At 36.8% G+C, this 16,007-nt stretch overlaps 1 protein-coding gene across 1 annotated transcript in view; it reads right to left on the reverse strand.

The window, feature by feature from the left end:
* Positions 1-16,007, reverse strand: part of STK3 (serine/threonine kinase 3) — a 135,315-nt gene that overhangs the window by 90,630 nt on the left and 28,678 nt on the right. The gene's annotated exons all lie outside the window — the stretch shown is intronic.

Here is a 16,007-nt window from a genome sequence, read left to right on the forward strand (position 1 = left end):
AAATAAGCTATCCGAGAAGAATAAAGAGCACTACCTTGGATCAAAGACAGTGAAGATCTCACTTATAAAAGCCTTTATTTCAAGCAGGAGCGAATTCTGAAGACAATCCTAACCCAACTGACATACGAAAGTAAAAGGGAGATACGAGATTACTACAGCCTTCCTCTACATGCAGGAAGCTAGAAAGAGCATGCCTGTTACAGATTGCTAGGCTGAAATATCTTACTGAGTTAGGCTGACAAAAGCACTTGAATGAAGAGAAAACTCCATGAAGAGAAAAGCAAGGCAAATAATGCAGTAGCATGAGTTGAAACTCAGAGATTCATCTAAAAATCTTGATTTTACATACATGCAAACTATGTAGCCGACCAGGACTAAATCCATACAGAGGTTCAATGCCTGTAATTATATTTTTGATATAACAATATCCAACAACTGGAAAACAAAAGTTAAGAACTGTGAATTTGTGTAGCCAGATTAATACGTAATGATTTACCAGGAACTCCGGTGAATTGTGCTCCAAAGGAAATAGTTGGCATCCAATAAATGTTGGGAATGCGTAACTAGAAAGACCATGTAAACAATGAGTATCCTTTACATACTAGTTTAGCATTCCTGAGACACTCCATTCTTAGTAATAAAACAGACAGAGCCTCAGTTTAGATGGAGGTTTAAGTTAATTGTAGGTGTTAGGCACAAACATTTGGTAACAGCTATACAGACAGTTCACAGTCTTGGTCAGTAACAAGACAGCATGCACATTATTGAACAAATTAGCATTAGTAAGCACAGAAATTTAAAAGAATTTTTTTTTTTTTTTTTTTTTTTAATAAAAACTGCAATTCTTGTCCACCTGAAAATGCCCATTATGGGGCATCTGGTATAGTTACTGTAGTGTGTCACCAAAAAAATAATATTTATGTATGCATATAACACGTGTACATGAGTAGATACACATATGTAATATATGCTTATATTTAGTGTGTATATACATATGTATCTATACACACAAATTTCACAAAAAATTCATTGTTTTCTTCTCCTTCACTGAAAGGAGACAGGATTCCCCTTGTTTCAAAGTAGCTTGTAACCATGGGAAAGAAATGATCAAGTACACAACACTCATCCTTCTCTGAAAACCCTGAGGCCCCTGACCATCCAGATATCTCCTAGAGCTAGTTTTTGAAATTCACTGGCTTGCTTCCAAATAAGACTTACACACATTTGTCTATCGAAGCTGCCTGAATCTGAGTTGAAGATACTCAGAAGAACATACACACAAGGTACAGCAGTTAAGAAAGGGTGAGGTCTTACAGTGTAAGAACTACATCACCTGATATACTTACACGCACACCCTAACCTTACAGCAACTGCTTGCTTTTTTTTTTTTTTTCTTTAGGAAGCTGGCATGCAGTAACAATAAAATACAGCTGAAGCACATAAAACTGAAAAATTTGGTAGTAGAGGTTCCTGCAGTGAAGGATATCACCAGGGCTGGATTCTCATATTCACTGAAGATCCTAACACAATGTATGATTATTTCATGGAAAAAAAAAAAAAAAAAGTATAATTAGAGGCAGGTGTAGAATGTGTTCTCCCTGTAATATGCAAGCTTCATATATACATAAAGACCAAAACTTTTTCTGTGGTTCAAGAGTCATTCAAACAATGAATGACATTCAAATACAGACATGCACACGTTGTTTTCACAGACATTGATAAAGAAACTATGAAACAGAGCAGCAATCCTACAGGAAAGACACGTTGGTTGCGATAGCCCCATCCTCTGACTTCACCTCTTCTCTATTGCCTCCCTTTGCATATCCAGAGAACCAGGGAAAAGAGAGGAGGTGAATGCGTGGAAAATCCACGTGGAAATCATTGAAACAGCCAGAAGTTCTGTGCCGATCTTGCCCGACTAACACAGACCAAGTATCAGAGTCTGGCCTTAAATTATGGTGCAGGACCAGCCAAGCTTCAACTCAGCCATTACCCTTCAAAGCAGGCTGTTTTGAAGGACTTGCTATGCCCATCAAAATACAACCTTCTTTTGAGAAACACTGTTCTATGGATTAAATACAGTGATTAAAAGTCACAAGTCAAGCATACATTTTTGAATTTTCTATAACAGCAAGTCACCTTCGTTTTTCACAATGGGTATTCATCCAGTGTCCTTAATTAAATTATAAATACACTTAACGATGAATTCAAGAAGCAATTACAAACAAACTTATCTTAGAAACCTGTCAGTTTCCATGAAGAACAGCATCTCAAAACACCACACATTGCCTTCACATGCCACTCAGCATTAGGTTTCTCTGCCATTTGGACTTAATAACACCTCATACATATAAATGACTCTCTAAAGGAAGGAAAAGCCATCTTTGGTTGACTATCATTTGAATGGTTATTTGAACCCAGTAATCACACAATTCTTTCAAATTCTTATCGTATTACCAAAATTTTATCGGAAACAGATGTTAGCAGCACAACTTAGTCAGAATTATTGAACAACTTTTCTTTCACTTTCATAACAAATTAGGCAATGCTTAGTTGATGCATCTGAAAAAAAGTTACAGAATCACAAGCCCTCAGGCCAAGGACTGGGTGTCATAATTTAAACCATCACCAATTGAAATGCAAAGGCATAAGAACCATAACATATTACTTAGTAGAACAAATTTCTCTTGCAGATGATGATCTTCATTTCTGAATAAATTCTGAATTCTGAACAGCAACCAAAAGCCAATATTTTAGTGTCAAAAGCCTAGCAGAATTCTTACAAACTAACAGAAAATTCCCTGCATCTCTACAAATAAGCACACAAACACATAATTAAATACACAAGGACTCCTGTAATTTACTGTTAGGCATGGGAAAGGGGGGGAGAGAATAGCAGGATCACAAAAAAATAAAGAACAAGCAAATTCCTGTAATATTCTGTTAATACTTTTAAATGCTCCAGAATAATCCTACCACCTAGCTAGCTGTCGAAGTCCAGAAGACCTAATTAGCAGCAAGAAGACGTAAAATAATTCAGAATTGGGAGAGTAGAAAACAGAACCATTTGTTATTCTTCTTTGGCAGAAGCAATCTTGGGGCATGGAAGGGAAATGTAACTAACTATTTTGATTCTTAGAAGCATCCGCAAATATGCAGAGTCCTCCTACCCATAGATAAAATAGAAGGATATAATGAAAGCCACAAGAAAAATACATATGTATTTAACACTGAGATGCACCACTGTCATTTCAGGACAAAACTGTATTAATACAGTTTACACCAGAGTTATCTCTGATGGAAACAAAAAAAATCTACAGCATTATTACTCACAGGTAACACCTAGTACAAGTTAACACCTTGTTTCTTTGCAAGTGGAATCTATTTATTAACCAATTAGTCTGGAGTTAAATATTCAGAAAGAATAACAGTTACACAGTTAGTTTTGTGATAGCACCTCTAAAGTTGCTCTGCAAGGCTATTTATAAAAGCATAATTGTAAAAGGAAATGAAAGAAGGGAGAGCATTCATCAGTCACCAAAATCCTGGAGTGCCAAGTCTACAAAATAAGTTTTTTGTAGCACGCACCTTTTGATCAAAGTAATGTTATAAAAGGAACAGGGAAAAAAAAAAAAAAAAAAAAAAAAAAAAAAAAAAAAAAAAAGGTTGCTACACAATTGCCAGAGTTACCAGTCTACAGTCATCGCAACTCTTCTGATAGTTATGAGTTATTTATGTTACAAACGTAATTATGGCATTCCCTGTAAAATGTTTTTCTTCCGTTAACAGCAAGTATTAACTTCATAGAAAACAAGTTCCCTTAAGATTTGAAAGAAAAATGAGAAAAGTGAGCCAACCATGTTTTTATTGTGTGCATACAGGTAAGTAAGCAAGGTAACACTAACCGGACTATCAAGCAGCAGTGGTGGAAAACAAACTCACCCAGTACATACAGTAGCACCTGAAGTATAAGCACAGTCATTAATGGCTTGTGAAAATGAACATTATACCTGACTGACTTAATCCATAATAAAAAGAAAATACCAAAGCTCAAGAACTAGTCTACAAAAAAAAAAAAAAAAAAAAAAAGCCAACGAGTGAAAGTAGCCCCAAAAAAGCCAAAATATGTTATAACAAAAATCTATGTAAGGTTTGTCAAAGATGTAAGATCAGAAATGAAGTCCTAACAATTCTTTTAAAAATAATAATGACAAACAACAATAATCAATCTTAAGTTAACACCACAGTTCTAACACCATTATTTAGAAGTGTAATTTTACCACTGCTCTGGAGCTATATTGAAACCTTAATATTTACAAAGAACGAGGTCATAAAGAAAAGGAAACAAATGCAGAACAATTTTCATGAAAACTTTCTTTCCTGTGCATTTGTATGTAACCTAATGTTAAGCATATCCCCAGGGGCACCAAATAGCTGATTACTTTTATCAAATATGAGGAAATTGATTTCTATGATAATATATTTGCTGAATACAAAGCAAGCCTAATGGGATCAAATAGGCTTATTTGAGTCACCTGCCAGCCACTGATATGCACCAAGAATACACCAACAAAACAAAACACTTTCAAGAAGCACATAAATCAGAAGCAGGCAGTTTCGTTGCAAACAGGACACTTTAACTGCAGCATGTTTTGGGATCACAGACAATACAGGACAAACCCAACAACAAAGGGCAACAGTCTGCTTTGACCCCCTTTTACATAAATCAAACGTGCAAATGTGCAAAAGCGGGCCTGATGAGAGAACAGCTTTTGTGAGCAGTGAAAGATGTTAGGTCATTTAAACGTTATGCATGATTCAGAAATAAAGGGTGAGATAGACTGCATCCTCATGGTCTATGTTTAATCTCCTACTCCTTTCTTTGATGGAGCAAAGAACACCAAAAGCTTTTGGTCAAAATGATCAATGCCAATCAAAAGAGGAATCAGAACACTTCTTCCCAAACTTTTTAATTTTTCCACCTAATTCTTTGACTACCAGAAATACAAAAAAGTAACTTCTCCATTCTTTTGGGAGTCATTACTAGTGAGAGCTTAGGTACACCAAACATACTCTATATATGAGTTGTTCATGCATCTCTGGCAACATTCTAAAATAAATCATCTCAATCTAGAAATATTTCAAGACAGAACGACAGCCTGCCTTTGTGGGAGCAGTTGCTCCACAAAATCTCCACCTGCAGACCTTTATGTGCATAGAGTAAATTTCTTCCTCCAGAAAGTTTTTTCAGCCTGTATCACCTCAATTACACAATTTATATTCTCTTTAAAAACAGCTGTCAGCACACCTGAAGTGATACAATTTTGCTGATGTAAGAGATTCTTACCCCTGAAAAGGGAGGCGACTTCTCCCATGCTTCCAAGTCCTGCCTTCCTCCAACTGCATTAAATGAAAGCAATTCATTTTGTAAGAAAATGGCCACAATCTCAAAAAAAGTTTGCTATTAAAATCAGAAATTTACATCAGTGCAGCGATGATAACACACAAGTTTGTCAGCTATGACAAGCCCAAGACATTATAAAACAGCGGGTGCAAAAATCCTTACGCATCTTAGAGCTGTTCCTTTCCATAACAGCTAGCCAGGTTAATTACATTGTACACTTCAAGTTGGAAGAAGAAGGAAGCAAAGACCCAACACAGGTGGCTAGAGTCTGATTATTTTCTCAGTTAGCACTGAGAAAGTTTTTGGGGTTTCTTTTGACAAGATTTGTAAGTGTTCAAAATTTTTCTCTATCCAGTTCAAACTCTGAAAAAATTGTCTTAAGTCAAAGCCGTGCTTTCATTTCATTCAAGTTATCTGAAGAATCCCGGATGACAAAGGTTGCAGCTGAGGGTGTGACTGTGCTCTTTCGGGATAGCTAGAACAGATGGGGACACGTCGTGGCAGTATCAATCTCCTGCATTCATCAGGAAAGCCTGTCCAGGTCCATTGGCCACCTCTCCCATCCTGCCAATTCTACCACAATCATCACTGCTGTCTCACACACACACACACGATAAAACATATCTAGCAGAGATGTGTTTGTCAATATTAGTCACACTTGCACAGTTTAGCCACATTACAGGCACGTTGATCCAGGTGATTTTTAGCAAGGCTCGTTTCAGATGACACCAAAGCCATCTTCAGAATCCTACTGCCAGATAAATACTGCAGAATACTCTTTCCCCTCCAGGCAAGTTATTTAAAACCAGAAATCATCAACTACAGCCCTAGACCCATCAGCTTGCTGTAGGATTTCGAGTCTAGCAAGAACCTACTAGCTACTTTGTACTCAACGTATTTTCCCACCAAAAACCTCACATCACATCCAGTTGCTCCAGTCTCACCATTTGTTCAAACTGAAGTCAAAGGTGACCTAACAATTCACACAAATAAGAGAAGTTTTAAGAAACTTGGCATTGCTTTCTCTACAGGATTCAATTACCTCTCAGTGTTGAGCAGCACGGTATTAAATAAAGTTCAGTTTCTTTTTTCTTAAATTAGGAAGTTGCACACACTCATTTTCACCCCAAAAAATAAGCGTTTACTCTTTCTGAATATGAAAACAGAAGTTTACACAACTGTGTTCCTCTGAATAATAAAGGCAAACAAAACCAAGATAGCGCTAATATTCTACCGTCTCCTGACGTAAAATTAAAGCATTCAAAGTGCTCACTCAGTTGCTCAAACTTTTCTCCAAAAGTGAAAGGACAACACAGGCAATGCTCACTTGTGTCTGCACGTACTCATCCAATGCCCTCTGTCCCCAGGCCAGGGTTCATCATTACAACATTCCTTAAGGAGTCATCTGCTTTAACAGGAAGGGTATTTCAACACATGCATGTTAGTCTCCCCATAAGTCTTGGATTTGCTACCATGTGAGGCTCCAATAATGCAACTACTCAGTGTGCACAAAAAGAAAAAAAGGAAGAAAAAAAGCAGCAGCAGAGAATACTGGGCTTCCACCTCTATTGCCAACTCTACAGTCATGGTTCCAGCACTCCCCAGGTACTGGGAAGTGCTGCAAGGGCCAACACATGTTCCGTAGAACACCTTCAGAATAGATCCCCACCAAAATATTCTTTTCTTCGATCAGATCACTTCATAAACTGTTCTAAATTTCTGGGGAAGAATGAAAAACACCACACACCTGACACTTCCTAGCCTCTCACGTGTTTCCATAATTCTCCCTAAATCAGAAGTTGTCTTGATAGCTCTGATTTGCTCCACGAGAACACATCAGCATGGACGGCACGGAGTGCAGGAGCATGCTTGGCACAGGAGGCTTTTGTTAGCAGAGCTCTTCAGGTAGGCACGCAATAAGCACCACTTCCAAGAGTTAATGCAGTTTTGCTTTTCTAAAACACGGACCGATGCATAAAGCCCATAACACATTAAGATAGATATGGCATTCCAAACACCTCAAACAATCTTCACAATCAATGTGAATTCTCAGACACAGTAAAGACACACAGAAGAAAGCAGAAATCTGGAGGTAACGCTTGTGTTGGCTTGCTTTCTTTCCCAGGGGAACGTCAATAATGGAGAACTCACATCTGGAATAAGAACTTGGATCCATATAGTTTTGAAAACAGATCATGCTAGCTAACAAATGCAAACTTTCATTCCACTTTTGCAGGTAGACAATGCTGCTTTCTGCCATGGGATATTATTGAAAGTATTTCCTATACATTCTCTTATGGCATTTTTAAAATAACCTATAAAAACTGAAATTGATACAGAAAATTTTAATACAAAAAAATCACAAGTTGCATCCCCCGGTCAACGGAGTCAGTTCACAGACCGCTGACTGCGTGTTAGAGCTCTGTTTAAATATTTAGTCAGTAAAATAAAAGGCTGAAATGAAAAAGACAGGCTGGTTTCATTCTTCTCTAAAACCAGGGTGGTCTACGGGCAATTTTTTGATACCACTGGTGTTGCCGGGGAAACAAAATGAAAACAGGTGCCATCAAATACAAATTAAAGATTTAGTTCTATTTTAAACCACCTTAAAACAAAGTTTCCATAAACTTTTTAACTGATACTACTACAAATTTGACAATACTTTATAACAAGAAAAGGATTATAAGTTGTCTTTAGACCATCAAGTTTTAACTGAAACAAATTTAGTCTGATTGGCAACCTTTCCTTTTAAATAAATTTCTTACATTTATTATGCATCATCCTCTTTAAAAGTGACTGAGTGTACATTTTAAGGCAATATAATACCAAGACAGAAACTGGGTACATACAGTCTTAATAAGCTTTATCAATTCCAAATTTTACCTTCCTTTCAATTGAAGCAATTATATATATATATATATATATTTTTTTTTTAAACTAAGTAAACAGTCAGTATAAATTTAAAGAACGACAAAAAAAGAAATCTTACAGTGAGTAGTAATAGAAGCCTAATATTTTACTCCTAATCTGATTGCGGTTTTCTGCCACATAATTCAAAATCAAATATCCCTCTAACCAAAACCCAAGTAAATACACTTCTGCTTTTAAAAAGTGTAATAATGTATTAAGACTTGTGCTATACACTAGTCAAGTCTCCTTGACAAGGACTCTAAGTCTACCAACTACACAGAAATAAAACATTTTAAAGTTTAAGAAAAAAATGAACATATTCACTTGAACGAAGAAGCGTTAATTCAAGCCACCAATGATCTTTTAAAGATTTACCAAGTTCTTTTTTGGCTTAATAAGACACTAGTCACATGCAAAAATTCAAGTGGACCTATTTCAATTAAAAGCAATGCATAAATTCCCTCTTCTATAAAGGTAGCTGCCAGACCTCTGAATAATTAAAAAAAAAAAAAAAATCATCTTTTATGTTTTTTGTTAATCATAGAACTTGAAAGATTATGGAAATAAAAAGAAATTGATGCATGTGCATGTATCATATATGTCCATGTAAGGACATGTATATATTTGTGTGTGTGTATATATGTGCATATATTTATAGCTATTCACTTGAAGTTTTGAAATCCATGCTACACTTTACAATATCCTGCAGGGTACTGTAGAATTTTTAGTAAAAGGACTTCTCTGAAGTCTGTGCATAAATACACTGCCAAATATTTTTCCAAGTCCATTGTGCAAGGTAGAAATGAACTGAACAAACCACCCAGCATACAATTATGCGTACAGATGATGGAAAGGCTTATTCAAGCAGGAATGCTGTAATGTTAATTAATAAACAAGTCTTGTAACATACAACTTGTGATTCTAGTTTCAATGCATCTTGATGATTTACTACTGGTTGTCTATTTCAAATAAAATTTTCTTGAGATCATCAAGTTGCAGAATAGTTTTGCTTCGCACTTTGATCTATGTTTACAGTTTTCCTAACATCACAAATGAGCAGATTTACAGTGATTTAAAACTTCTGAATGAGCTTTTTGGTGGAGGGTTTTGTTTTTGTTTGTTTGTTTATTTCCAGCATTCCTCCAGGGAGAAAGAGGCCAGCTCAGTAGTAGAGAATAACATTAACCCATGCCATGCTAGGTTGGTTCGCTGAATGTATTCCTGGCTTTAACCACAAGAACAGGTCCATCAAACAACTTTTACCAATGCTTTCAGATGTGCGCTGTTCGATGCAACATTCACTGAAGTCATCAAGAATCCTTACACCTATTTCATGGCTTCATTCAGTCCCCACTTACTGTTCCAGTGTCTTTGAAAAGTAGTATTTCCAGGTCAAACATTTCCCTATTAATGTACCTTGCAAATAAATGGGTAGTATCATGGTATGGTCCTTTTTTCAGATTAGCACTTCTAAGAATTCAGATCATACACAGAAGATAGACAGCATTACATGAAACTAACCAACATCAAACTTCCCTTACAGTTATTTTAGTTAAAGTTTCAAGTTAACTCACTTGTGTGTAATTATGAAATTACTGTACTGATCCTCCGCTTACTTTGAAAGTGATTAATCAAAGTCAGAGAAAACCAACCATCAACTCAAATATGTTTCAAATTTCCTATTCAGGGGTAAGTCTAAAAAGATGAACCAATTTAATTTTAATTAAATCCTCATTTAGAAGCATGAAATAAATGTTTTCCATTTAATTCAAATTAAACTCCAGTTCCAGTCCAAATTTCAAATATTCTCCATTTCTGCTACTTTATTACACATGACAGATTAACATTTCCTTTTTGTGCACAGATGCAACCAACAAACCTGGTATCATAAAAAATAAAGAATGCATACTTTTAATAGTGATAAACTTATTTATCCTGCGCCAAATAATTCTATTGATTTGAAAGTGCAAGCAATGCTTGGTATATAGGAACCTTCATTAAAATTCTATGCTAGATATGCCAAAAAGTGGGAAGAAATTATATTTCTTCATCACAAGAAACTGGCCTATACCAAGGATGTATTGTCTGAGTTGACCTCCTCACTCATCAGAACACTCCCAGTAGTCTCCTCCTCTACATTCAGCTCACGGTAGAGTTGGTGACGAGCAAGTAAGCAAATTAAATCCTTTCAAAATCTGCTTCCTCCCTGAATCCTGTAGGCATTAAATATTCAAAAAAAAAGTCATACTTCTTTGGAATTCAACTTTGAAAGAAGAAAGCTATGAACAAAAAAGAAATCAAGATACAAATCCTCGCTCAGTGATGGTATTAGTGTAAGTGCAACAACTGGTTTGAACCACAGAACACTACTACTGCCTTAAAAGCAAATTGCTACATATGCTGTTACTATATAGAATTGCATTTCTCATGGAGATTACGTGGGAAACAACTCCTTTGACATTGGACAAAAAAAGATATAAGGAACATTATTTTCTGTTAGACAGTACCAACTGTGCTCATTTTATTCTCAAAGTTAGTCCACCTATTTGAAATTGGGGTCCTATTTTGCTCCACAGGGGCAAATAGCTCATGAAACAACACTCTTCTTCAGCCACATGCTTGCCTAAGGCCTGCTAGAAGTTTACCTCATGAAGTTCATCTTTAAATACTGTTGCTGAGGTACCGCTCGAAGAGCGGATGAGGTGGGGAAGGAAGGAAGCTTTGCAGAGAACACATCTACCCTTAAAAAGTCTAGAAATCAGTCTCATTTTATTGATAGGCACCACTAGAAAAGTCCAAGAGGACAGGTAAGATGGGCTCCAACCTCATTCTAGCACTATGTATCAGTGAGAACTAATTCTTGTTCTTCGGTCAGTTTCTGAACCAGTTCATCATGTGGCTGCCTAAATGCTGTTTGCAACAGAAATGGCAGGAAGAAAGCCCCTCTGAAGCTTTTTAAGGTCAGTTTAAAGCAAACAAACTCCACACAAAGCTCAGAGACACCTAAAGGTCTCTCAACGGCTCTTTGCAAATTCTAGTCTTCTGCTTCAACCATATCACACCACAGAATTAGGTCACCACATATTAGCATATCTAACATACTATAGATGTACATTATACGGTGTATCACCATTTATTAAGGAACTTAGAATTAATATGGCATTGTGTTGGACAACACACACTGAAATCCTGTCTTGAGGAATCAAGTTTTAAGAAAATGACGAGACACAATGGAAGACCCAGTTCGAAAAGGGGAGCCATTTTGTTGTTGTTGTTCCTTTAACTATATGCATTCATAACCCTACCACTGACAGAACTGCATGTGCTAGGGTCTCATGCTTTTTTCCAAGTCTTATGATTTAACTATTTTAAAATAATCTTAGTACTTCCAGGCACTTGAAAGCACACAGTTTGCCTACAGTTAAATACCCTATCATAACACAGAAGCCACAACAGAAATTCCACAGAATTATGACCTCCCTGAGGAATCCCACTCAGGGAGTCCTACCACAACTCACTGCCTTCTTCCACAAGATTTTGAACAGGTAGTAAAGTAATAAACAGTAATATACAATCAACAATCCATATTTAAATCTCTTTAAATATTAACTCGCTCTATCTAGAAACAGCAGTCAAGATCTTCAGTTATAAATTAACAAGTGCCTCACAGAAAGTTTTTTAAAAGGGAATGACTTTTGGAAGTTACCTCAAACTCTTTTCTAAAGATAAGCAGAAGCACTAAAATAAGAAAATAGTATAATATACTTTTATAATGCTGCTCTAAATTGAAAGCAGTAATGCTAACGTGACCTCTCAAATAAAACAATAGAAACTGATGAGACAATTTCATCTGTTGGAGAAGGGGAAAAAAAGGCAAGCATTCCCCCTATTTGAATTGGTTATATAGAAAATCATCTGATAATGCCAAAAGGTTTTTAGTGTTCCCCCCACCCCCCATCCTCAACTTCTGGCATAAGAAGGTATAGAGGAAACCATTTACTCAATGATTAAAAACCAGTCTAAATCAGACAGTGATGCTCAACAGGACACCTTCCTTGGTTCTTGCAGCTTTACACAGCAATAATTCTCACTTCAAACTCCACTTTTAACACAGTATGCTGAGAATAAATAACTGGGAAATGGTAGATTGTTATAAGATACATCAGGCATAAAAGGTTATTACAAACAGATTAGTCCAGGATGGAAATGACACAGGCTAAGCAGGAGGCATGGATAATCTGGGTAAGTGCCATGGAAAAATAAATATCATGATTGGACTTAAAGCAAATGGAAGCAGTTCAAATTGGCTTCCTCCAATTCACTGTAGAACATGTGATGCCCACATGGTCCATTTCCAACAAACCTCACCAGAAAGAAACAAAGGCCAATACTGTGAAGTGTTGAAAAACGCATCTACCACCAGCTTCTTCCATACTGCAGCAACATGAATTATTGCAGCTGCCTGATAAGCATGAAAGAATTTTTTTTTTTGAGCTACCAGCATTTATCTGAAACGCTCCATCCTGTCAGTAAGTGTTGACCTTGCAAAGAAGAGCAAATTTTATGAAATACAGGCTGCAGTTTTACAGTCGGCCTACAAGGCTCAGTGCATAGCTGTGGCCAGAAGTAGTAACTCCACTCAAACCACTTCCCCCGTCCATCTACGTGCTCCTACAGCTCCTCTTGCTCAGCTCCAGCAGGTTTTCTGTCAGATTAGCTTCCCAGAAGACCAGTTCTTCTGCCCAACTCCTTGTGAGGCCACAAAAACGCCAGTGTTTGCTTACCAGAAAGGTCAGCAGGAGCTCCTAGCTAGGGACAGACATCTTTATAACCTGAAGCCCACACTTGGAGGGGCTTAAGTTGATCATGAAAATCACAGCCTCATGTCAGTAAGTGACCATTGCATTAATATACTGAAAATACATAAGGTAAGGGTGGTGGTCCTAGAGAAAGGGCCTCAAAAGATGCCATTCTTAAGGTGTAAGATAAGCTTTATGGCAAAGTTAGTCTACTTCTTAACAAAAAGAAGCGTCAGCACTACGTAGATGGTGATCAGATAAAAACCCTGCAGCTTAAACAATCTTCCACCAAAAACAACTCATTTACGTAACAAATTTGAGATCACAGCTTGATCAGCAAACACAAAAGATCTATCAAAAGCACGTTACCAACTTGCACCAAAAAACATGATCAGATCTACTGTGGAAAAATAGGGCCAACCTTTGTCTTTCTACCAAAAGAAATAAAAAAAAGAGGCCTTTAGAAACAAACAGACATTAAAGACAGATATTGCAGGAAGAGGAGAGACTACACAAAGCAGTTAATGGTTTGAATTAAATTCAGACAGTGGTAGGAGGAATACTTTATCAGAACAGCCTGCACATATGCTGCAGTCCATAGGAAACACAGGAGCACAGCTGTTAAAGCCTCTCAGTGCAGGTTCAGAGTAGGAGCTTGAGTCTTGCTCTAGACCCACACAGAAGCCCCCTTTAATTAGCTCCACTATAATAAATTCAGAACTGCTCATCCCAGCACAGGAACCAAAGGCAGATGCATACACCGTTACCCACATTAACCCTGGTCATTGCACTGATGACTGCAATCAGACTTCTAGCCCTGTTAGATTATCTAGGTTTCAGTGATTTTTTTTTTTTTTTTTTTTTTTGACTCAACAGCAGACACTGCCATTTCTAGCAACAGTATCACCACAGTTTAGGGTAACCTTGACAATGTCTGAATTTTTTCCCTATCTGAAAAACGCTTCTTTGAGGAAAATTCGGAGAAAACACAGAAGTTTCCCTTGCTAACAAAGCAAACCATTATTACAGCACCAGCAAAAGCACAAAAAGGAACTCTGACACGAAATATGCGAGGCATTCTGTAATTCTTACATGAACAAAGCATTAGACTACCAGGCTTGCAAATGGTCTTGACCTTTGAGCTTCAAACCAAGTACAACAACAGCAGGTTATTTTGAACTCTGATTTGCCCCAGAAACAAGTGAAAATATCACTGATGACACTTACACAGTCAAGTACACTAAGCCACTAATACTTGAACAGAGAGGAACGGATTTTTTTTCCCCCCACACCAAATTCCATTTTGCACCCCCTGCTTCTCATTCTTTCCCAGCTGAAACCAGTGCAACTCCTCAGAGTAGCCAGAGTGTGGTTAAGCAGAGGAAGCTATGCTTGTTTGCATGGAATCTGCTATTTCCTCTCTGCCAAAACACTTGTTTAAAGAAGTCATGTAATATTTCTATTAAGCTGTAAATGCAGTTGACAAGGAAATAGCCTACTGGCAGTGCATTACCTTTGTGGCAGTGCCAACCAGCCTACAGCAAAATAGCGCACATGGTAATTTCAACATGCATTCCCAAGTAACAAAATTGTGCCTTACATAAATACCACAGAACTCCAACAACATCTAGAAAAAGCAATGAAAATTTGCCCAAGCTTTCATGCTTGCCTATATCAATTCTGTGTCATAACTAAAACAAAGTAGGAAAGCATCTACATATGTCCAAATGTCCTGTGAAGCTGTATCATATGACACTGGGAAAACTATTGCAACTTAAATCTGTGTATTTCTTGTTAACCACTGTAACAACTCACTAATAAAAATTAAGAAAAACTCTAGGTATCAAATACATAAAAGACTACTAACTGCATACAAGCCCTTAAAAGCCATAACGTAATTTATTAACAAGAACACATGTTCTATGTAATCCAGAATTGTTGTGTTAAATTACTTTGGCCTTTGATAGCATTCATTTGATTACACGAATTAAACAGATTCACAAGCCTTCAAACTCAAACAGTGACCTTTGATTTATAAGCAGCTATTGTCACGCTTATAAAATCCTCACTGATAATGCAGTCCTCACCTTTCAACAGCTAGTGCAACTACACACAATTATGTCAAATGAACTCAGCTGTAATAAGGACAGCTTCACTGAAAGTACAAGCAAGAAAGCCACCATGATAAAATTCAACTGATTCGTAATCAATAATTCTTCAAATATTTTTCCCCAATATGTCAGTTCATCTGAATTAAATTCCCATTGATATTGAAAACAAGCTACAGAGATGCTTATCCTGGTCTTCTTGGCTTTCATCTGAGTATTTTCAGTTTGGACACTAATTTTAAAATAGTTAGCTACCCAGAAAAAAAAAAAAAAAAAGTGGTGCAAGAAAAACACTAAGTTTTGCAGTTGGAAACATTACATCATTTTGGAAACAAAACACTCACTAGCTTTAGCTGAGCTGCACAGTGGAAAAAAATCAGGAAACATCTCAGGTCCAAAAAGCACAAACAAACAAGAACCCAATAGCACTAAATACACTTGAACTTACAAATGTGCTACCTTACAGTAATCGCATATGAACAGCACCTTCTCCCTGAAGACTGCTGATATACTTTTATCGTGATCCTGATATACGACACATGAGCAAAAGAAAACTGAGTAAGATAATCTAACGTGTATACAATTTTCACAGCAAAGCACAAAGGTGAAAAATAATCTGCTTTTAACATAAAGTTTCTTTTTAGTACCAAATGGGTTTTTATGTGTAAACAATCCAAGAAAGGATTATTTATTGATGCTCAGTGTAGTTATTCTAGTGTTCATTTCAAAAAAGAAAACAAAAGCATGACTACCACTGGCAGCACTTATTCCTAGACAAGCATTTTT

This window comes from Aythya fuligula, chromosome 2, assembly GCF_009819795.1.
Source record: "Aythya fuligula isolate bAytFul2 chromosome 2, bAytFul2.pri, whole genome shotgun sequence".
In the NCBI taxonomy this organism is placed as follows: domain Eukaryota; kingdom Metazoa; phylum Chordata; class Aves; order Anseriformes; family Anatidae; genus Aythya; species Aythya fuligula.